This window comes from Sciurus carolinensis, chromosome 12, assembly GCF_902686445.1.
Source record: "Sciurus carolinensis chromosome 12, mSciCar1.2, whole genome shotgun sequence".
Taxonomy (NCBI): Eukaryota; Metazoa; Chordata; class Mammalia; order Rodentia; family Sciuridae; genus Sciurus; species Sciurus carolinensis.
Genome location: NC_062224.1, coordinates 61,005,213 through 61,030,328, shown reverse-complemented (window position 1 = coordinate 61,030,328; position 25,116 = coordinate 61,005,213). Strand labels below are relative to the sequence as shown.

At 40.4% G+C, this 25,116-nt stretch overlaps 1 pseudogene; it reads left to right on the top strand.

The window, feature by feature from the left end:
* The first annotated feature begins 2,807 nt into the window (after window positions 1-2,807).
* On the top strand, window positions 2,808-3,425 carry LOC124961366 (60S ribosomal protein L10-like; annotated as a pseudogene).
* The last annotated feature ends 21,691 nt before the right edge of the window (window positions 3,426-25,116 follow it).

The following is a 25,116-nucleotide window of genomic DNA, read 5'->3' as shown; positions in this document are numbered from 1 at the left end:
AGCTACTATATGAGTTCTAGTCCTTTCTGACCCAGTATCCATATATATAAAAGCTCATATGTTGATAAATAGGGGAAATATCAATATAATTGAGTTTGTCTTGGATGTCTATGTGATCCCCCCCAGAAGCATGTTAGTATTTTGCAACTCAATGTACCCTAATACATTTTTTAAAAACAAAAAGATGTCATTAAGTTATCCAGTACTGGGGGCTGGAGTTGTGGCTCAGTGGTAGAATACTTGCCTAACCTGCATGAGGCACTGGGTTTGATTCTCAGCACCACATATAAATAAATAAATAAAATAAAGGTTAAAAAAAAGTTATCCAGTACTGAATATGGGGCTCATTCATCCTACTTTCTTCCTCTTGGCTCTTAGAAGTGTTCGTTGGGAAGTTTTCCTGGATCTTGGTGCATTTTGTACTTACCTCTTTAATTTGGCAGCATCAACTCTTACTCGTGTTCTATTCCATTAAACAACCATCTCTCTCTCTCACTCTCTCTCTCTCTCTCTCTCTCTATTAGTTTGTTTTAGTTATATATATCATTGGGTTTATTTTGACATACTAATATAAGCATGGAATATATTTGCTCCAATTTAGTCCCTAGTACTTCCCCTTTCCTTCCCCTCTTCCTTCTCCCTTTCCTTTTTCTCTACTATAGTGATCTTTCTTCTAGTTATAATTTTTTAAAATTGGTGCATTATGGATATGCATAAAGGTGAAATTCACTGTGGTACATCCATATGAACAACCATCATCTTAAAGGCAAGTATCCTGTTTGTAAGTTCACCTGTAGCTAGGCATAGTGGTATGCACCTGTAATCTCAGCAACTCAGGAGATTGATGCCAGAGGATCACGTTTGAGGCCAACCTCAGCAACTTAGTGAGACCCTCAGTAATTTAGGGAGATCCTGTCTCATATTTTAAAAAAATTAAAAGGACTCCCCAATCCTTTAATAGATCAGTAGTAAAGATACCCTGGGTTCAATCCCCAGTACCAAATAAATAAACTTTACCTGTAATAGTATTTTATCAGGCTGGATATGCCAATGCTTTGGTTTCCAGGTTGAATAGTCTTGAATGGCCTGCCTCAGTCCTGTTTTTTTCCATAAACTCTCTTACTTTTAGTGTGTAAATTTGAAAAATAAGTGGTCTGTTGTTTCTGCATGTAATACCTGTCCTTTCCTCACATAGTCTTATTCAGTTGTCTCTTGCTCTCACGCCCTCTCTTTCTTTTTTATTTCTTGTCAGCAGTGGGGATTGAACCCACAGGCCTCTACCAGTGAGCTACATCCCCATCCCTTTTTAATTTTATTTTGAGACAAGATCTTGCTAAATTGCTGAGGTTGGCCTCAACATGAAATTCCCCTGCCTCAGCCTCCAAGTTGCTGGAATTACAAGCCTGTGCCGCCATGCCTAACTTTTATTCAGATCTTGCCACTATTTATGGCACAGGTATTTTCCCCATTAGCCTGTGAAAGAGGACCAAAGTGAGGACAGTCAATAGAGTCATGGTAGGTTGGAGCAGTGATCTGTCCTACCATTTTCCAACATTGACAGCACTTCCTTTTCATTTATCATGGAAGATATCCCAGAACATTTTTTTGTTGTTGTTCCAGAAAAAGGCCCATAAAAATAAATATGTGGGTCAGCTGTAGCAAGCTACTGACAATACTGATGTGGGAGGCTGTGGAGTTCTGCAGGGGGGAGCACAGCCAGCCTGTGCCTGACCTGGCCTTGGTTTCATGGTAGAGTGACAGAGCACATTCCAAGAGAGAGAGAGGAGAAAAAAAAAAAAAAGGATGTTGAAGATTCAAATAAAAAAATAATCCCAGAAAAGATTTTCTATCATCTATTGTGTTCCTTTTAGAAATTGAATGTGATTTAAGGAAAGCACTATTGTTCTTCTCACAGATGAAAACAGTGCATTTTTAAAGAAATTGCCTTACACAGCATGATCCTATTTTTATTAAAATAGAATACATGCACTAAAGCTTTGGACAGTAAACATCAAAATATTCATGGTATTTATTAATATCTGAGTGGCAGAATTATGGGCAATCTTTTTGCTAATTTATATTTTACAAAATGTCTCAAATGAATAAGTATAATTTTTCTAACAAGAAGTGGTGAAAATTACTTTTGAAATCAAATTTTTAGGAGAATTTTGTGATTTTTTTTCCTCTGTAAAACAATTGATTTTGTATTTGGAAAAGGCATTAATTTTTTTTTTACACTGACCTTTTAAAGATTGATATCACTCATCCTTGCTGTCCTCCCTAGAAAACAGTACAAATTCATATTGAATTTTTTTCTACTCTTTCAGTTTTTCAGGACTCTGCTTCCCTCTTTCCCATAACTTTTCTTTCTTCTTTTTTCTGTTTGGTGCTGAGGATCAAACCCAAGACCTTGTGCATGCTGAGCAAGCATTCTACCACTGAGCGACACTCCAACCCTCCCATGCCTTTTATGTCATGCAGTCACCTGCTCCTGGTCCACTCTGGGCTGCCTTTAGGCAGCTGCTTCTCCCTACTTTTTCCCTCTTAGGTGTCACTGCTTCACTGGGACCTGCCACTTCTGTTGCCCCTCACATTCTCTTCCACCATGTGATGCCTGTGTCCTTACCTGATTGTACTCTCCTGTTAGTGTGTTTCTCCTAACAATAGCAATGACTATTGTCTGTGTATAAGGAAATCATGTTTGGGCTTCCTGATAGCACCAACAAGAAGACTTATTCCTCCTAGAAAACAATACACAAAACAACAACATCTCTTTTCAGTGTGCCACCGAAGATCCTGGGGTTACCATGGGTCACTTCCCTGGCTAGTGCTATGGGTATTGCAAGAACAAGTCATCAGCAAAGTCTCAATTCTGTAAAAGTGTCATTGATGCCAAAGTCTGCATCTTTGACCTAGGACAGAAGGCAGCAAGGGAACGCACTCCCCCTCTGTGGTCATATGGTGTCTGGGTGTTTGATCAAAAGGAGCAGTTCTCTTCCAAAACCCTGGAGGCCACCCATATTGGTGCCAACAAGTACAGGTCAAAAGTTCTGGCAAAGATGACTTCGTATTTGAATGCAGCTCCACCCTTTTCATATCATCCGCTGTGCTGGGGCTGACAGGCTCAGGACAGGTGGGGTGACTTTGGAAATCCAGGACATTAACTGAGTCATCAAGTCTGCCTGCACCAAGAAAAAAAAAAAAAAAAACATGTGACTAAGGCCCCTTGCAGGGCCAAGTTCAAGTTCCCTGGCTGTCAGGGGATCCACATCTCAAAGAAGTAGGGTTTTACCAAGTTTATTTCAGATGAATTTGAAGACATGGTGGCTGAGAAGCAGCTCATCCTAGGGGGCTGTCAAATCATTGTAACCTGGATAATTGGTGGGCCCTATACTCCTCATGGCTTCCACTGTGCTACCTGCTGAGTCATGTCCACCAACAAATCCTGCTTCCTGTCCAAAACAACAACAACAAACCCCTATTTCTAAGGCTCTTTCTGTTGCCTTTTACTCATTTGTTGCTTAGTTGCAGCAGCAATACAATCATACTGCTAAAACCCAGAAGACACTCAGGAACCACAGAAAACATCCTTGTAGACTACCCCTCAGAACCTTTGCCTTTTCTTTTTATTGTCTATTATGAGTAAATTACAATCATATCTGGACCTAACCTCACAAGCAGTTTCATAACCTCTGTGGAAGATCCTGTGTAAATCCTCAGAGCTTCTTTGCAACCTTATGTACTTCCATCCATGAATTCTTGTGGTGTTTATTTCCTCCCCTTTGACACATATATTTTTATTAGGGTATTGAACATTCTTACCAATTCCTGCTCTCTGAGGCAACATGAACCCGATGCCATTAATTTAACAATTCGGCTATGACGTTCTGCTTCCACAGGTGATTGAGATGATCAAGCTCCCTGTGGGCTAAGTAGTAATAGAAAGAAGAGTGAATTATAGTTCTCTAGGGCAAGATGGTAACTATATCCCACTGGCATGTAAAAGAAAATTGGGTTTTAATTTTCTTTATAGATGGTGATTACAAAGATCTTCTTTTTTAATATATATTTTAATTGTAGATGGACACAATACCTTTGTTTTGTTTATTTTTTTTTAATATGGTGCTAAGAATTGAAATCAGTGACTCAAATAGGCTAGGCAAGTGTTTTACCCCTGAGCCACAACCCCAGCCCATAGAAAGATCTTAGTCACATCAATAGCTTTACTTCAAGTGCCAGACACTATGTTAATCTTTTCCAGTAAAGTTGCAACATTTAGTACAACAACTCTATCTGGGTAACCCAACTCACCACCTGTCTTAATCCATCTGATTTTCACAAGGGCCATACAGGAGAACTAAATGGGAATATGATAGAGATCATGGTCTTTGTATCCCTTTGCTTATCTCCATAGTTCCTCTTGGGATACAGTAACGCCTTGGCTTACTACCTTTTACAATCTTATGAGAGGAGAGCAGTTTCAAGGACCCCCACTTGATCCTACCTTCCAAAATAGCTTTTACCCCAGAGATGAGGTAGCCAAAGTAAGATTCTGACTGCTGTTAAGTATGTGTGTCCCAATTATGCAACTGGGGACGGGAGTAATAAACACAGGGTGGGGTCATAGACTTACTGGACTTGCTGTAGAATAGACTTGAGCCAAGTTTTATTTATCACCTTGCATCCCTAAGTTTCCACTGTAACTGAAGGATCATGAAGGCATTTTGAGTCCCCTGTATCTGATAGCCCTCAAAAGGACTGGGCATTCCCTTTCCCTCTCTATAACCTTATTCTGGTATATGACCACAGGTCCCTTTATGGAAGGAATGGGAGAAATAATAGAAGTATATTTTTGTAGTGACACTGTCAGGTCTTTTCACAAGGGACATAGACTCCCTTCAACTGATGGCCTCTGGGAGTGAGAACTGACTGAGATCTGGAAACTAGGGGAGTGGTCATGATTTTCTGCTTCTGTAGTTAATGTTAGCTTTCTGCTTACCAAATTCTCAAGTGCTTCTGGTTATGTAAGTGAATTAACTTCTTAGTTTCCCATCTGTCTTGTCCCCTTAGGATCACTATGGTCTATTTATTAGCCATTACCACAAAACCTTGTGAGAGAGGCACTCTGGTTGAGATTCCACCTTGTTACCCATTTATTTCTTTTTTTGGTGGGGAGGTACAGGGAATTGAACTTAGGGGCACTTGACCACTAAGCCACTTTGCCAACCCTATTTTGTATTTTATTTAGAGACAGGTTCTCACTGAGATGCTTAGCGCCTTGGTTTTACTGAGGCTGGCTTTGAACTCACAATCCTCCTGCCTCAGCCTCGGAGCTGCTGGGATTACAGGCATGTGCCACCAGGCTCGGATCCATTTCTTTTCTCTCTCTCTCTCTCTTCCCCCCACCTCTTTGAGTGTGAATAGGATTAATTGAACAGAAATAGAATCAGAACTCTTGCCATGCAAGAGGGGACCTGATAGTAAGTTTTCTCTGGGGTTACCCATTTCTTTTACTTCCTTCTTGACCTTGTCAATTAAGTGCTACTACCTGGACTCTGCTATTCCAGAATTCTCTCACCACCACTGATGGGCAGAGTTCAGTTCTATAGCAGCAGAATGACCTCTGCCCTGTGGAGAATAGCTATAATTACACTTGTTGAAGATCCTCTTTGTTCCCCTCACTGGTGCAAGCCTATTGCTTCAATGGAAGGGATGTTCTTTAGACCACATGCTCAGACCACATGAGTTCTCTATATCACATAATAAATCCATTCTTATAATTCATCTCTCCAAGATTTACAACCCTCTTAGCCTGAGTTTTCCTAAAAAGTAGAACCTAAGACTTTCAATACAAGCTGGGTGTGGTGACGCATGCCTGTAATCCCAGCTACTTGGGAGGCTGAGGCGGAAGGACTGTGAGTTCAAAGCCAGCCTTGGCAACAGGGAGGTGCTAAGCAATTCAGTGAGACCCTGTCACTAAATAAAATACAAAATAGGGCTGGGGATGTGACTCTGTGGTTGAGTGCCCCTGAGTTCAATCCCTGATACCAAAAAAAAAAAAAAAAAAAAAAAATTCAATACAAATAATTTATTTGGGGAAGTGATATCAAGAAATGGGAATAGAGTTGAAGAAATACCTCATTTTGGAGAGCGCTCACCTAGCATGTGCAAGGATCGCCGTTCGAATCCCCGGCGCCTCAGAGGGGGTAAACATAAAACCTACAAAAAAAAAAAAAAAAAAAAAAAAAAAAGGGAATGGAGGAATACAAAGAGTAAAACAAGAAAGGAGGGACAGTCATTCAAAGGTGTGTTATTAAGTCCATAATTACAGTAGGTAAGTGGAGTTCCATCCTGCCAGGAACTCTCTGAAGATCCATGTAAATTACAAACATCTTGCATTGGTCAAGGGTTGCTACAGGAAATGAAACTCCTGCTAGGTTTGCACAGCCATTGGGTCAGAATGGCTGAACAGTGTCTACAGTCAGCCCACAGGGTAGAAGTGAAAGAAATTGAGAAAGATGTGATAAAGTGAAGGTAAAAAGCTGATGAGCTACACCTGCCCATTGCTGAAGACTTTCTTAGTGATTAGGAAGGATACTGCCAGAGAGGCCCCACTGAACCTACTAGTACCAGTCACATCAATTGCTAGAATAAAACGGTGGTCCAACAGTGTGTAAGACATATAAAAGATAGGCCGCCTCTCACAGAACATTGCCTCCCACCATTCTCTTTGCCCAGACATTCTATTTCATTTATCCATTACTCTGATTCTCTTTTAGATAGAGTCTTAAGAGAGTCTTTCTCTATCTGTAAAGTTAACTCAACAACACACTTCTTATCTAATAGCACTATTTATCCAGTTCCTTTGTAGTTTCCTTTGTGAATTATCAGATAACAGCTCTTTGGGTTGTTTCTTCTATTACTTTACCCTCTCTGATCATAAAGTATAATACATTGATAATGAAGCTTTCTTAGATCAGGTCTCCTGAGGCACAGATTCTGAAACAGACATTTGTGGGCAGGAGGTTTATTAGGGAGTGTTTTTGGAATCAGTATCAATGGAAAGGGAAGGAAGTAGGATTGGATAGGAGAAGGAGGAAGAGTGCATAGGGGTGAAGATATAACAAAAGCCAAGTTGCAGACAAAGAGGAGCTAGGGATAGCCTTCCTAGATCCTCCTTGATACAAAAAGACTGGGCATTACATTCTGCATCTATTAGTCATTGGCTGGAAACTGGTCCTAGGAAGGGTATGTCCTTAGGTGAGGGACTGAGAACTTTTCCAGGACAGTGATTCGACTGAGAGTCCTCAGTGGCCAACACTCCCAACAGTTGGGGAAATGGTAACTCAGTTCTAAAGGAAAGATCTCAGTAATGCCTCCCAGTATTAACTACAGTCTGCCCTGCTGCTTTATGTTTTGTAAAAGTTCCTCTAAGATTCTGATTGGTTCTTTTTCTGAGAAATTTAAGAGGAGGGTTGGCAGGAAAAACCACAGCTTCTGTCACTGCAGTGATGGATCTCAAGGCTCCTGTTGATTCTTTCTCTCTTCTGTTACCCATTCTAGATTCCCCTCACCTGTGGCTAGCACGAGTTGGTCTCAGTGGTATACCTGGTGGTGACCTAGACCCTCATGTTTTTTAATAGGATCTCACTATATTGCTCAGGCTGGCCTTAAGTAATCCTCCTATCTCAGCTTCCTCAGTAGCTGGGACTACAGGCATGTGCTGCCATGCCCAGCTGACACTCATCTTTGATGGGTCTGAGACCCTGTTTGCCATGTCCTTCTCAGGCCACAATTATGGCACTTGTACATTTAAATTAGGAAAGGATAGGTCGTGGCAATCCCAGCAACTCAGTAGGCCAAGGAGGATCACAAGTTTGAGGCTAGCTTTGGCAGCTTAGTGAGACCCTGACTCAAAATAAAAAAGACTGAGGATGCAGCTCAGTGGTAGAGCATCCCTGGGTTCAACACCCAGTATTAAAATAAGGCAGGGAGGTTAATGGTATGGCTCAGTAGAGCACTTTGCCTAGCATACACAAGGACATGGACTAAATTCCAGGCACTGAAAAAAAAAAAAAAAAAAAAAAGGAAAGGAGGAAAGGGAGGCCTATGGAGACTATGGAGACCCTGGATGCCACACAAATTTTTTTCTGGTGCATTGCATTGTATATCAGTACTCTCACCTGTTCCTGGTGATTAAAATCTGTTACCCCTGCTGAGTCCCCAGTATGATACCTCCCAGAGTGATGATTCCTTTTCTTCTCTTGTCTCTTAAAACAAGAAGCCTGAAGTAATTGGGCAGCAACTATAGCTTTAAAGTTTAACAGTATGCTTGCTGCGTTTCTAGTGGAAATGGTTTCCCTTTAGGATATACTCTATACCCATGAAGTCTAGAGCTGCAAGGACAGGAAGCAGAAGTTCCTCTTAGTCACTGATAATGATGATAAGCACAGACACCTACTTCTACCATGTTTCCTAGACCCAAGTGCTCTCCCTATTGGGAATATAGTACCACATACTGATATTTGATTTAGGGTATGTCCTGCAACCTGGAAGATGATGTGCTATTTTCTCAGGTTATCATCTCCAAGCCTGAGCTTCCATGGCTCCCATCCCTGTTTTAGTCAGTTTTTCTGCTGTTGTGACTAGAGGACCTGACCAGGACAATGGTAGAGAAGGAAAAGTTTATTTGAGGGCTCATGGTTTCAGAGTTCTCAATCCACAGACAGCTGTCTCTATTCCTTGGGGCTTGTGATGAGCCTGAACATCATGGCAGAAGAGAGTGATGGAGGGAAGCAGCTCACATGATGATCAGGAAGCAGAGGGAGAGTCTCCACTTGCAAATATATGCCCAAAGTCATGCCCCCAATTCCCACCTCCTCCAGCCACACCCTACCACTTCAGTTTCCATTCAGTTAATCCCTATCAGGGATTAATTCATTGATTGGGTTAAGACTCTCACAACCCAACAATTTCTCCTCCGAACCTTCTTGCATTTTCTCATGCTTAAACTTTTGGAAAACACCACACCTAAACCATAATAATCCCTTTAGCAGACTGGTAGGATCTGGATGGTGTAGTATCTGATAGCACTAGTTGGTCCTGCTGCATGCAATAGTGCACACCTATAATCCTAGCTAATTGGAAGGCTGAAGCAGGAGGATGGCAAGTTCGAGGCCAGCCTCGGCAACTTAGTGAGATCCTGTCTCAAAAAACAAACATACAAACAAAAAACAGTTAATCAATGATCATGTATCCATTTTTGCACTTCTTGAATGTAAGTGGGCTCCTTGAATGGATACAATGTCATATGAGATTCCATATTTGTGGATCAAAAACTTTGTAATCATTTAGAAGGGTGGTGATGGCTGACACCCTGTGGGTGGGAAAAGCAAACCCTCTTCCCCATGTATGGATTCTTATCTAAATCAATTGCTGCCTCTTCAGCATATAAAGGAACCAAAGTAAAGTTGCTGCCAAATGGTTAATTGACTTCAGATGAAAGATGGCACCATACTAAATATGCATATTGATGGTAAATCAGATGTTTGGTAATAATAGCTAGAACAGCCTTGCTGAGTAGGAATCCATGCTGTTAGCCTGGGTATAGCCCACATTCCCTGCCACAGTTGCTACTCTGTTCCTGTGCCCATTGTGCAAGAACTATGGTGACTGATGACAGGGGCTGACTGATAAACTACCCATTAAGCCCTTCTGTCTACTTAATTCTTCAGTGCCTCCTGCATGCGGATGCTCTCTGACAAATACTGACAACGGGATTCAAAAATATTCACACTTTGAGCCATGGCCATTAGTCTCTCAACATGCCTCTTTTCCAAACGTCTTTGCCCCTAGTCTTCCAATCTTTTTTGTCCTTGACTCCTGAACAGCTAGTGAAGCAAACCCTCGAAAAGTACTTGACCAGAAACCACTACCCAGAAATCTGGTGAATGATAGGATTTCCTTTGACATCTGTCTTTTTTTTTGGTACCAGGGATTGAACTTGGGTGTTCTTAACCACTGAGCAACATCCACAGCCATTTTTTAAATTTTTATTTGAGAAGGGTCTCACTAAGTTGCTCAGGGCCTTGCTAAGCTGCTGAGGCTTACTTTGAACTTGTGATCCTCCTGCCTTAATGCTGGGATTAAAGGAGTACACCCCACATCTGGCACCACCTGTCTTCTAAGGTTTCCCAATGTGGGCTATATTACTGCCACAGTCCATTTTCACTTTGCATCCACACACAATGCTGTGAGCCTAGCATGGCCTTCTTCCTCTCCCATCAACTAGTTGTAAGTACCTTGTATGGTCCATAGGTATGAACTGAGGAGAGAAAACAATTCAGTAGAGATGAATAACTTGAATTCAACCTTCTGGATCTCTCCTTTTCTCATAATTAAGTCCTAGACCTGATTCTCAGTAGGCTGAGAGTCTTTTCACGATGCCAAGGAGAACTTCTGACTTTCTGACTTTTGATTATTCACCCTCAGCCTTTCATCATCTCTCTCTAATACATCAAATGTCCATAGCAACAGCTATCTATTTCCAAAGTTTTTATAAATACTACTTCCACTGAACTTCTTGAATGCCTGAGATAATGCTCCTGCATTGTTTTCCACTAATATTCCATCTCAGCTGATCACCAGCCAAAATTCTAACATTCACCTGGCTACAGCATGGTAAGCACTATCTCCAGCTACCACTAGTGATGGTGTCCTTATTGGCAATGACCTATGGGTAATACATCCCTAGAACTTATTTTAGAGTCAGGTTCCTCAGACTATTCCTGGGACCAACTCTTGTGTCAGATTCTCCAAGAAGCAGAGTCTGAGACAGAGATTAGCATACAGTAAATTTCTTGCAAGGGGTGGAGAGTGTCATCAGAGCAATATCAAAGAGTAGGACAAAGAAGGATTGCTCAGAGGGAAGAGATAAACTGCATTGAGATCACAACAAAGGCCTCAGATGATTACAGAGTTCTGGGGACAAGATGTGGGCCACCTCAGGGGGAGGGTGTGACTTGGGCAAAGTGACTCTCTTTGGTTAATGGCAAGTCACAGAAAATAATTCAGAGAAGAGCAGTCAACCGCCACCACTCCCAAAGCTGAGTCAATCAGTGCTTCTGTCCTGTAAGGGCCTATGGGCACCACGCCATAGGATCTACCACATAAGACAAATTCTTCTTTCTCAGATGAAAAGAACTAATGAGCATATAAGTTTCTCCATTATAAGGAAGGAAATTTAGCCCAGATAAATAAGACCTAAAAATATCAGTAGTATTAATAACATGGTAATTAATTGTGAATGAATTCATACAACCTCAAGGTTGAAAAGAGGGGAAAAAAAATCTTCTCTCACCCCAAGGATGTTCTTTTTATATTTTCTTTCTTATTCTTTCCTGTAATAATGGCATGATGAAGAAACGAAAAAAAAATCCTCTAAACTTCCTATGAACTTTTAATATCACTCATTTATAAAGACAAGACTGAAAAACTATCCAAGTTTTGACACAGGGCCTTTTAAAATGTACGCTCCAGCAAAGTATTTTGGCAGAGATGAGGACAGGCTAGCCTTTTTAAATAACTCTTCTCTGAATGAGTGATATTGCTTTTACACCTGCATGCTTTTGCAAATTAAATCTTTCTGCCAAAATGTCCTTTCTTACCCTGTGTCTTCTCCAGACTTCTATTGGTTCTTTAAGAACCTCCTCAAGTATTCATTCATCCACAGGGTTATCAGATTTAGTAAATAATAACACAGGATACCCAGCTAAATTTGAATTCCAAACAAACAACAAATAATTTTTAGTATAAGTGTGTCCAAATAGAACATGGGATATTCTATTCCCACGTGCTTTATTTAGCAACTCTATTCATTCCTCAAATATTTGTTGAACATCTACCACATGCCAGAAACTACTGCATATTGGCACTGTAGCAGTGAATAAAATAATTCCAAATGCCTGCTCTCATTGAGTTTGCGTTCTAGTGGATGGAGTCAGACCATAACTAAATAGACAAGTAAATATGCAATAGCATTGTCAGAAAATGAGTAAATAAAGTGAGTGCAGGAGGATAGCGAATGCAGAGGCTGGAAGCAGGCAGTGCTGTTTTGTAAAGAGCTCATTGATAAAGTGAAAGTTAAGCAGAGGCCTGAAAGAAGTGAGAAAGTAAGCCAAATGAAGATTTGGAGGAGTGTATATTCCAAGTGAGTGAACCCCAAATACAGAGTTCCCAAGGTGGAGACATCTTTGGCATATTTAAGGGACAATAAGGAGGCCAGTGTGACTGGAGAACACTGAGCAAATGGGGTTAGCTATAAAATAAGGTCAAAGGGGTTACCATTGTGATGGCTTCAGCATCTATTCTGGAAAGAGAGACACACGACCAGATTTCATGTTTCAGCCAGAACGAATATGAATTTAATAAATATTTGCTAAATAAATTACTTCTATGTTGAAAATGGACTGTTATTGTGGGAATAGGCAGTCAGGAAAGAAATAGGAGACTAATCATGAAGCCAATCATTAAGCCAGGATAGAGATGATGATAGTTGGGATTATGGCTGGTAGAGAGCGGTTGGATCCTAAGCCTCTGTGAACATAGAGCTCATATTATTTGCTGAGGGGTTACATGTGGGGTCTGCTGTAGTTTAGATCTGGAATGTTCCCAAAAAGTTCATGTATTAAAGGCTTAGTCCCTGTTTTGAGCTATTGGCGGGGAGTAGAAAAGTTCCTTCTTCTTATTCTCTTTCCCTCTCTCTTTTATTCCCAGGATTGGGATTTATGGACTTGCTCCACCATTTACTACCTTCATGATATGCTGCCCTTGCCACAGGCTCAAAAGTAATAGGTCCAATCAATAACAAACTGAAAATTCCAAAATTGTGAGCCAAAGAAAACCTTTCCTTTTTAAAGTTGATTTTATCAGGTGTTTTGTTACAGTAACAGAAAGTAACACAGGGTGTAAATTGAAGAGTCAAGATTGGGTTTGAGCCTCTGGAAGGATGGTGTTGCCATTTATTGATTAGAGAGAAACAGAATTGATGGTATACAGTAGGGCAAGATGTGGAAATTAGGAGGTCAATTAGTTTTAATAATTAGCTATTAATTTTGTTAATTTTGACATGCCTATTAGAAATCCAAGTGCAGATATTGAGGTACCCACTGAATGTTAAAATCTGGAGTTCAAACCAGAGATTTGGGGGCTGGAGTTGTAGCTCAGTGCTAGAGTGCTTGTCTAGCATGTCTGAGGTACTAGGTTCAATCCTCAGCACTACATAAAAATAAAATAAAGGTATTGTATCCATCTCCAACTTAAAAAAATATTTTTAAAAGACAAAACAGAGATTTGGTTTGGCTGGAAATAAAAATTTGGGAGCCAAATTTTTATGCATAATCTGCATACTAATGTTGTGGGTTTGGATGAGATCTACTGGGATGTGGGTATAGATAGAGAGAGGTCCAAGAATTGACCCTTGGGGTCTCTGAATCTTTAGAGGTTTGGGGAAATAAGCAGAAACAGAATGAGTCATCAGTTGGGTAGGAATAGAACCAAGAAAGAGCATTCCAGTTCCCAAAGCAAAAAGAGGTTTTCAAGAAAGAAAGCATGATCATCTATGTCACATGTTTCTGAGAGAGAAGGTCAGATGGAACCTGAACACTGGGTTTAGCAACCTGGAATTACTGACACCTCAATAACAACTAAGCTTGGTAAATTCAAGAGAGAATGGGGCAGGTGGCAGTAATATACACCTGTAATCCCAGTGACTAGGAGGCTGAGGCAAGAGGATCACAAACTCAAGGCCAGCCTCAGCAAATTAACGAGGTCCTAAGCAACTTAGTGAAACCCTGTCTCAAAATGAAAAACAAAAAGGGCCGGGGATGTGGCTTAGTGGTAATGTGCCCCTGGAAACATTGCGGGGGGAAAGAGAGCAAGAAAATGGTCAGAAAACAGAGAAAGCAAAGATAGACCCCATTTTCAAGGAGTTTTGCATAAGAATGATCTAAAACATGAATCGGGAGTCATTGGAGATGAAGAGAATAATACCAGAAGCAAAATTCTCCGGCAGGGGAGAGAGGGGAAACCAGTACAGAAGTAGAGACATTGGCCTGAGACACTAGCACAGAAAGAGCCATGTCCAGAGCCACAGGGGGGAAATGAAATTGTGCATATGGGGAGAAATGCAGGGAGGAGACAGAAGGGGTGGGAGGTGAAATCATGGGGGAGTTTTTATGATCATTCCTGTTTCCTTAGTGAAATCAGAAGCAAAGTGGGGGTGAAGAGGAGGGAGGATATTTGTGAGTGTGGAGAGAGGGGAAGGTGAGAAATGGTCAGGGAGGAGAGTGGAGGAGTGCACTGTGCAAATACAGGAGGATGCCAGGCAGCCCTCAGGAGCTTGGGATCAGTGACTGTGAATTTAAACTGGGATCAACAGCCTGGTTGTGTGTTTTTCTTTACTCACATTCAGCTGTCCAAGTGCAGGCAAGGAATAGCCAAAAATTGGATTGAGGCAGGGGTGGAATTTTGGCAAGCAAATAAGTCAGAGGGAAAGAGAAGCCAGGGAGTCTAGTGCGTAGGCAAGGGAATGTTTACAATGATTGCCCAAGAAATCTAAATCGGGTTAGGAGGGAAATGAGGACATCAAGGGGTGCGGTACAGTGGACAGGTGGTGGGATCAGTGAATTGGAGGATCCAGTGGGTCACAGGATTACTGGAATCAAGAGAGAGAGAGTTGGAAAAAAAGGAAGGGGCACCCAGAGTTGGATACTTGAGGGTGAGTGGAAGGAGGGCTTGCAGGTCTTGGTAATATTAAGCCTAGGCTATGACTAAGGAAGTGAGTGACTCAAATAGGGTAGAGATCACTGGAAGAAAATCAAGGAGCTGAGAGGCCTGAGAGCTAGATAGGCTTCTACCTATGAACACAAATCACTGAGAATTACAGTTGCAGAGCATGACAGTGAACAAATAGATTAACTTCCTATTGTTACTCTAACAAATTATCATAAACTTAGTGGCTTAGCAAAATATCAGTGTATTCTCTTACAGTTTTTGAGGTCAGAAATCTAGAACCAGGGTACAGTTGAGGTGTCAGTGACTGATCTCCTCTGGAAGCTCAAGGGCAGAACCCATCCCCTGGCCTTTTTTCCATTGCCCAGAGGTTGTCCACAAGCCTTGGCTTGTGACTCATTCCTCACAAGTGCCTCATTCCAACCTTTGTTGTTATCTCGTATTTCCTTCTTCTGACTCTGAACTTCCTGCCTCCCTCTTATAAAGACCCTTGCAATTACATTGGTTTCACTGGGGTAATTCTTCCATTTCAACATCACTTTTCCTTTTTTTTTGTACCGGGAGACATCCCCAGCCCTATTTTATATTTTATGTAGAGACAGGTTCTCACTGAGTTGCTTAGTGCCTTGCTTTTGCTGAGTCTGGCTTTGAACTCATGATCCTCCTGCTTCAGCCTCCCAAGCTGCTGGGATTACAGAAATGCACCACAGTTCCTGGCAGAACATGGACATCTTTAGGGAAGGAGTCTTCAGTCTGCCACAGTCAGGAATATTTCTTCCTTTGTGAAGATTCCTGATTCTAATTGTCCCATCCTATCTCAGGCTGAGCTGATAAACATTCCTTTTGGGTCATCTTCTCAGAACATGCCTATTTTAGAGGCTATACCTTCTTTATTTGAACATTTACTATATTAGGTTCTGGGTTAATTGCTGTTAATACAAATATGATCCAACACCTTAACAGTTCTTACCTTAATTATGAATGTTTGTCTACCTCTCCAGGTAGACCGCAGGTCACATTAGGACAGGAACTACTGAAACATCTCCATACCCTAAGTGCCTACCAGGGGACCTAACACATAATATGCATTTGGTGGACTTTTTGGATGAATAAGTGACCTCTGGTTGCCTTTATAATAGAAGCACTTTCTGTAAGTGATTTCATGCATATGAAACTATTTTCTATTGGGCACTGTGGTACACACTTGTAATCCCCACTACTTTGGAGATTGAGGCAGGAGGATCACAAGTTCAAAGACAGCTTCAACAACTTAGCAAGACCTTGTCTCAAAATGAAAAATAAAAAATAAAAAGGTCTGAGGATATAGCTCAATGGTAAAGTACCCCTTGTTTCAATATCTAGTAACAAAAGAAAAAAGAAACTATTTTCATAATCCTAATATAACTTTTGAAAACACTGAATAAATATGCCTTAATATACATATGTATCATTTTACTAATCTGAATGCTCATGCTTCAGATGTCTGGAACCAATGGTCAGACTTCTATGTATTATGTTTTGTTAAATATCCACCAGCTAGCATATTGATTTAGGAACACTTTAACATCAAATTTTCAGTGGTTCTACCAAGGATAAATTTGGAAAATTTAGATTGGGTCATATCTCCAGGGGATTTGCCTGAATTAAAAAGAAAAGTACCATCCATTTCTTGTTCAATCAACAGAGAGTGATAAAATTATGAAAGCAATCATACAACAAAAAACCTGAATCTCTCAAAAGGAACCTGGCAAGATAATAAATAATATCACATACAAAAACCTACTGTAGCGTGGTGTAGTGGTACACACCTGTAATCCCAGTGGCTCAGGTGGCTGAGGCAGGAGGATCACGAGTTCAAAGCCAGCCTCAGCAATTTAGTGAGGCCCTAAACAACTCAGCAATACCCTGTCTCTAAATAAAATATAAAAACGGGGCTGGGGGTGTGGTGCAGTGGTTAAAGTTCATGGGTTCAAACCCTACTACCAAAAAAAAAAAAAGACTGTAGACACTTGTAAAATTCATATCCTTTTATAATTATTACCTCAAAGAAATAGATGATAACAGATTCTAATGGAGACTTCAACATCTATAGGTATAGATGATGATGAAATTGGATTCTGGGACACTGAGTTCATTGTAAATCTTTTGCAAAGTGAATTATCAAAGCATAAATAATTTTTGACCAGATAAGTTGCTTCTTTAGATGGTAATCCTACAGCTGTGGGTATGATCCTTATAGTTTAAAAGACCTGCATCAAAACTTCAATCTAACAGTTGATCAATTACCCACATAAAAAAGTGCCAGAAGACTTCTGTCCTCAAAATTATTTACTCTATCCTGACTTATGAACCATAACCTTTGCTAAATTATGATAACTAAATAATACTAGCAGCATTTTCCCATGGAATGTAGACAAATGTTTGTCCACCCCATTTTAAGAAAATACTCCTCAAGTTATAAACTAGCATACTGGATATCACTTCAAAATGCCAGGCCTATTTTTTTTCAAAGGGTCATGATGTCTATATCTAGACATTATGTGAAGAACAAACATATTTCAGGCAATAGAGGTGTACTGATCACAGGTATTTTGTTTTAGCCCTTCAAGAAAATCATGCAAAACAACTTAAAGCTATTTACAGCATTTATCAATCATTCATTAGACTCAAAGACAAAAACTACCCAAAGAACAAGCACTAATGTTTCTGTGAATTATCATCCTTGCATTAAAATCAGAATAGGTCTAGAAATCTATCACAGAGAAATGTGCACATGTGAATAAAGGTACATTTGCAAGTGCGTTTATTGTGTAATTGTGTACATTGTGTAATTGTTACTAGTACAAAAGTGAGTGAGGTCAGATTCCATTACCCTTGGGGGAAGAATAGACACTGCACGGGATGCAAGGAGGACTCCTGGGGTCCTGGCAATGTTCTAGTTTTTGATCTGGGGGCTGGTTACATAATCATGTTCACTGTTTAGAAATACTTTGAACTGTGATGATTAGTCCACATTTCTGTGTTTATGTTATACTTCCATAGTAAGTTTATAAACAATAAAAAAATAAGAGATTTTTGCCCAGCTCTTATGGAGTCAGCCTTGCTACTCAGTTAAGTGCAATCCCCGGGACTCACAACACTGTTTTCTCCTTGGTGCAGACAATAATGCATATTCTCAGGCCCCACACCAAACCAACTGAATCAGAATCTGCATTTCACAAGATTCCCAGGTGCTTTTATGTTATTTTACTTTAAATTTAAATTTATTTTAACTGATGCATAAAAATTGCTCATATCAACAGGGTACCACATAATGTTTTGAAATGTGCACATTGTGTAATGTTTAAATTGGGTTAAATTTATCTACCCTGGGTGATCTGTGCAGTGACAGAAAAGTACCAGATGAGAATGTAATTAATGGGAGGACGGAGGAAAGTACAGGGTACTGTGGAGGCCCAAAGAGGCCCCTCTCACCCAGGCCAGCTCAGTGACCCCCACCCCTTGAGTTTGCTCTCAAGCTCAGTGATTCTGGGCGTGCCTAATTGCAAAAAATATTGGTGGAGAACCTCAGGTTTCCTACATCATCCCTTATTTCCCTTTAACATTTTATCAAAGAGCAGAAATTGGTTACAATTAATATAAAAGTAGTCTGAATTTCAGGCCAGGAAGTGCTGGTGTGATTCTGTACTTGTTTAAAAAGATAAATGGTCTCTACAGCTAGGGACAAAGAAAACTAGGACAAGCATGAGGAGAACCTGATAGAAGAGTGCTTCACAAATAATTAGTGGCTAATTTTATCTCATTGGCTTACCTATTTTTTTCACTATTCAGTGAAACTGAGTTCCAAAGTTGCAAAATATGATCCTGCCAGAAGAGCCCCCAAAATAATACTTAAGACCCAGCCAGTGATGTTATCTCAAGTAACAATACTGAAAGCAGGGCAGTGTCCCAAATGTGAAGAGTTATTACTTTCCTTTTTCTTCTATTTCTCATTTGTATCATGACTATTATTGTATTTCTCTAGAATGTTTGCTCTTAGGACAGGATAATAAAAAATAAACTCTAAGCGTTAACGATTCTAAACACCATGAACAGATGATTTTTTCTCTTTGTATGGCACACACTCTTTAAGAGGTTCTTATACAACAATAAATTGTTTTCATTATGATGCTCCATTGCTAACTCATTTAGCTTGTGGTCCATACTGACACGGAAGCACTTTTTCCTGCTTAATGCCACCTTGAGACCATGTTTCTGATTCCTAAAGTTTTAATGTGCATTGGTCTCTGCCAAGATTAAAAGCAATTTTGTTATTAATAGACACATTTTTTGGTATTTCAAAGTCGTGTTGCATTCCATTCTTTTTTTTTAAATTACATTCAAATTGACTGCATCTTCTCCCTGCAAATGAGTGCCTTCTCCTAATGTAGTGAGCAATCTCAACATCTTTACCTAAGTCAGTGATACAGAACAATCCTTAAGAATGTCCTTTGGTTGGTGAGGAGCCTTTGAGAATCACTGTTTAGGAATTTTCAACAGACTAATTATTACCAGTGTCTCAGCTCCTGACTTTGAACATCATGTAACATAGATTCAATTGCCTTATTTACATTCACATTGGTTACTTCGCCCCACCCTCTACCGCCCACCACCCACCACCATGTATCCTGCCCCTTTAGCAAAAAAGGAAATAACATTGGTCTGGCATAATCCTCTTTGTACCAAACCATGCCTTGGCATTAAAAATGTAAGGAAATAAGAACGTTTTCTCTGTGTCCTGGCCAACGCACTCTGCAGCAAACCCAGTGTGGTTTCTGAGCAGCATTCAGTAAGTGGAACAGAGAACAGGCTGGGTCACCCCATGCCCGGAAACACGCACAGGGTAGGACATTTATTTGTAAAAGTGGCAAGAATGATTCAAGATCTGAGGTCACCAGGGACTGAGAACACCAGACCAGAGGGACAGGCAACCGCCCTGGATAAAATCTGACCTTTTTCCACAAACCCACTTGGCATTTTGCTGGCTCACATTGAGCTACAGCCACCACCAGGGGAAGCTCCCAATTTTTTATCTAAAACAGAAATGTGGAGAATCATCAGGTAAATACAACTGCATACTCTAACAAGAAAGCATACGTTGCTCTGTGTTAAATTATAACTTAGCCTTGCACAGGCAGGCCCCATAGACACTTGATAATTCTTTAACTCTGCTTTAACTTGCCCTGATAATTTACTTGTTGGATAAAATCCCTGCCATTTTCATGGGGCTCGCTGGGGAACTGTTTTCACTCCCTGAAACCACATCTTTTTCAAGAAGTAAGTCTCATTCTTCCTTCTCTAGTTCTGACTTGACCATAACATATGCACTGTTTGTTCAAGGTCAAATATCTACTCTTTGCATTTTGGGTTCCTTTTCAGTGTCAGAATCATTGTTTTAATTCTAAACAGCTAGACATCGGAGTGTGTGTGTGTGTGTGTGTGTGTGTGTGTGTGTGTGTTCTTAATGCAAGTATTCCTCATCCTGTGGCAAAAGGAAAATTTCTGCCAAATTTCAGCACTAGAAAATAAATAAAGAAGAGAATTACATCTCTAATAGTTGTCTGAAGACTCTTACTTTGAGGATTTGGAAATTCCATTTTCATTACATTCAGTGGGTTGAAAATTGCTGGGTTCAAGGTGACAGGTGATGGGAGGCACTTGGCCTCCTTCTGGCTGAAGGAGCTACAGAGCGAGAGGAATCCTGCATTCCTACCTGGTCACAGCAGCAACAGCCTGACTTCTTGCTTCAGCTGGCCTCCACTGACCCCAGTGCAAGTGCTTCTAGAGGTCCTGATCCTTGCTCACTTCCTTCTGTTCCAATGGCCTGACAGACGCCTGAGAATCAAGGTCCCCAATCCAGAAAGCTTCCCCTCAAACCAGACCCCTCTCTCCTATTTTCTTATGTCCCTACATTACTTCTCCAAGCTTTAATACCATGATTCGAAGACTCAATGTTCACCCTGCACCCCTGACACCCTTATATTTGACACTATGTCCTAACCTAGCTTCCTTTGACCCTACCTTCTCTAGAACTCATCTCCCCAAAAAAGGATTCATGACACAGACTCTCAGTTGATATGTATCTGTTTTTCACATGGAGACTCATGTACAATATAGGATCTCTATCAGTCCTAACATAGCTGAATGGTTGCTCCTGTAGAGGATAATTTTTGGAGACACAGAGGAACACTGAATTCTACCGTGTCTGTTAATGTAGTCATCCTTGCAGGAATTCACACTCATTCACTTGTGCATATGTGGATGGAGACAGATAGACAGCCAGACAGATAGATAGATATCCATCCATCTATTGAATTACTTATTTAAAAGCATTTGTTAAATATCTACCATAAACCAAGTGAGGAAGAGATAAAACAATATTGCTGTCCTCAAAAAGCTCACAATCTAGCAGTGGAGTCAAATAAATAAAGATAATTATGCCTAGAAAACAATGAGAAAAAAGCAGTGCTAGTGAAATGCAAAGGATATTTTGGGATTTCTGAGACGTATCTTACCCAGGTTGGAGGAATTAAGAAAAACTCTTGGATCAGGCTGCAGGGTCAGACCCAACTTAATACTCAGTAAGAGGCAAATCTAGGGGCTGGGGTTGTGGTTCAGTGGTAGAGTACTTGCCTAGCATGTGTGAAGCACTGGGTTTGATCCTCAGCACCACATAAAAATAAATAAAATAAAGGCATTGTATCCATCCACAACTAAAATAAATATTTTAAATAAAGCTTTTTAAAAAGAAGAGAGAGAGAGGCAAATCCAGAATGAAGACAGCAAGGAAAACCAAATTATATCTCAGAAAACCAACTTATAGGCCCATGAAGCCTCAGCCAACAGATGGAAAAGGTTTATATCATGACCTTGACCAAAAACATCCTATCTTCAACAGGCAATTTCTTGCTGTGAGCACAAGCAAGATGGTATAAAAGTGTTGGTTTGTGGTTGTCACTAATTCCTTGGAAGATGTTTTGAGGATTCCAGGTTCATTTTGTCTGCCCTGCCTGGCTCATTAACTATTTTCAAAACATATTTTCAGAGGAACCAATGTGTTAGAGACTTGCTGTTGTTAAGAGATGACCTCCAAGATGGGTATGGTGGTGCATGCCTACAATCCCAGCAACTGAGGAGGCTAAGGCAGGAGGATCACAAGTTGCAGGCCAGTCTCAGCAAATTAGCAAGGTCCTAAGCAACTTAGCAAGACCCTAAGCAACTTAGCAAGATTTGTCTCAAAATAAAACAAGCTAGGGACGTGGCTCAGTGGTTATATGCCCCTCTTTTCAATCCCTAGTACCAAAAACAAAATCAAAAAAAGAGATGACCTCCAAAGTCTGAAAAGTTCAACACAATCACAGGGAAGGTTTGCTTTTGACTCTGTTAGCAGAATTTCATCCAGAATCTTCCATATCTGAATATTCCTTACAGAAAAACATGAAGTATCTGTATTCATATGTATATAAGCCACAGTCTTGATCTACTTAGATCTACTGCTTCCTACAAATAGAAAAGGAAAAAACAGCTTCCAGTCAAAATGAGATCAACTCATCTGACCCACAAAAGAAAAAAATCCAATTAATTTACAATAAGACAATTAAGAAAATTCCCATGGAATAAGATAGCTTGAGCTATTAACTAATCCGTAGTAAAACTTGGAATCCAAGTTCAGGTTTAGATGGCAATCTAAACATTTACATGCTTATTTGGATTTGGCTCTCTTACTTTCATAAGAGGGTCCCTAGAATTTTCTTAATGAAAAGTGCTTGCATTTTCTTAATTTTGTCATTATGAAGTTCCCAAAAGAAAGGAAGTGTTTTGTTTGTTTGTTTTTTATATCCTGAGTGTGTGATTCTTAGAAAACAGAAGAAATTGAATAAGTGTTCACTAAATAAATTTTAAAAACCCAAATTTGTAGACAGGGTGAATGGATAGGGAGGAAATAATTCAATCTCTCTGTTTGCAGAGGGCAGTGAATCATGTATCCCTGGACTGGATCCAGCCACCTTAACCTGGAGCATAAGAACAATTACTAATCCCCATTCAGAATGTCAATATTTAAAATCGTGTTTATTTTCTGGGTAGGTTCTCTATTTGTTTATGTTTCCCTCAGTGTTGTGTAGTTCTGTTTGACTGCCCTTCAACTTGTTTGTCCACCCTGATGGAAAGCTTACATGGAGTGGAAATGATGCCTATTTTAATGGCTTCATGGCACTCAAGTGGGTACTTAAAGGCGCTATTTTGAATGGAGCCTGGGGGACCCTAATGAGTGACACCGTTTTAAATGAACTGAAATACCAAAAGGAGCAGCCTCTCTCTTTGGAAGAAGAATACTGAATGCTATCAGTGTTTTTTTCAAACTTTGTCATCATTTAGAAAACATTCCTCATTGTTTTAGAACTTTGTTCCTCCATGCTCCAGTGCCTATTTCCCCAAAGGGGCATATTTGGGGTTAAGCAGAGGAAGGAAAATAGAAATGAAGGGGCCATGACTTTGCTGCTTCTTCCTGGGTCTATGACATTGCTATACATTCCTACCATAAAAATGGCCACCCTTATATATACTGTCACTCACCTTCTCCAGCAAAACCTTCCAGGAGTGAGATATGGGCTAAGGCATCTGAGGAATCTTCAGTTGGATTGGGCTTTGGCTTTGCTGTAAACCAGCATCATAGAAAGTGGGAATCACAAAATCACAGAGCTGGGAGGGCTTCATAGAGCTCTTATTAAACATATAATTTCTAAGGCCCCTCTCCTAGAGTCTAGGGTAGAACCTGGAATTTAAGAACTCTGAGATGCTTGTCATCAGGTAAGTTCCAGAATAACTTATTCTTATTTGGACCATTTAATTTTCTAGATGGTGACATTGAGGCTAGAAAGAAGCAATGAGTTAGCCAAGGTCATACAGCAAATCTATGTTTAAGCACACACAAGCTCACTAGAAGCCACATTGGTTTTTTTCTTTTCATTTCATCCCCTAAAGATGCCTCATTAATAACTCAATTGATTAATCTCCTGGAAATGAAGCTTTTTATATAAGCAAGTCAGTCATCTTGATCTTTAGGAATCACACAAAGCAGTGCACATCAGTTTATGTGATTCTGTCCCACACATGCAGTTGCATAGACAGAAATGTCTCCGTGGGCAGCATCTGCTTCTAGGATGTGCACATAAAGGTAATAAAGGCCAGTTCACCACATGTGGAGGGATTTGCAAAAGAAGGACAGTAGAAAAATTGGTCAAGAACCATGCTCTCTCCTTGCTCAGCTCTACCCTGCAATATTTGCGGTAACTGTCTGTGTTAGTCACCTTTCTATCACTATAACAAAATACCTGAGATAAGTTAAAAAGAGAAAAGGTTTATTCTGGCTCACAGTTTTGGAGACTTTAGTCCATAGTCAATTGGATATGTTGCTTTGGGCCTGTGGCAAGGCAGCACATCATAGCAGGAGCATGAGGTAGAGCAAGATGTTAACCTTATGGTAGCCAGTCAATGAAAGAGAGAAATAGAAGGGGCCAGGGTCTCAATCTCCCCTTCAAAGGCATGCCTCCAATGATTTAACTTCTTCCCACAAGGCCCCACCTCTTAAATGTTCCACTACCTCCCAATTGTGCCAAATTGGAGAACGAATTTTTAATACATGGGCCTTTGGGGGAACATTTAAGATCCAAACTACAGCATCTTTCTTTTGAAAAACTGATTTTCCTACCACCTGGCTCCCCTTTGCCTCTGAGGAAAATTTGTAATTTCTAGTATGATGTATTGGTCCATTTTCTGTTGTCATAGTGAAATAACTAAAGCTGGATAATGTAAAGTACGAGGTTTATTTAGCTCATGGTTTTGGAGGCTGAAAGTTGAAACAGCATAGTGCCAGCTCTGGTGAGGGCCCATGCCCAACTGCATTACCTTATGGCAAATGGCCATGTGAGAAAAGGAGAGATAACATGGCATGACGGGAAGCAAGAGCACAGGGAGAAGCCAGCCTCACTCTTTTATAAAAACTCACTCTCTCAGAGAACCAACTCAGGGGTCCCCTAAGAACTAGTTTAATCCCTTCTGAGGGCAATAACCCAGTGCCCTACCATTAGGCTCCACTCCTCAAAGGTTCCGCCAGCTCTCAGTGTTGCCACACAGGGGACCAAGCTACCAATGCATTTCCTTTGAGGGACACATTCAAATCATATCCAAACCATAGCACCTGGTATACAGGTCCCTCAACCTAGCTGTTCCTGTCATTCTGTCCAATCTCTCACCATTTCCCCAGTCAACCAAGTCTCTTGTCAAATG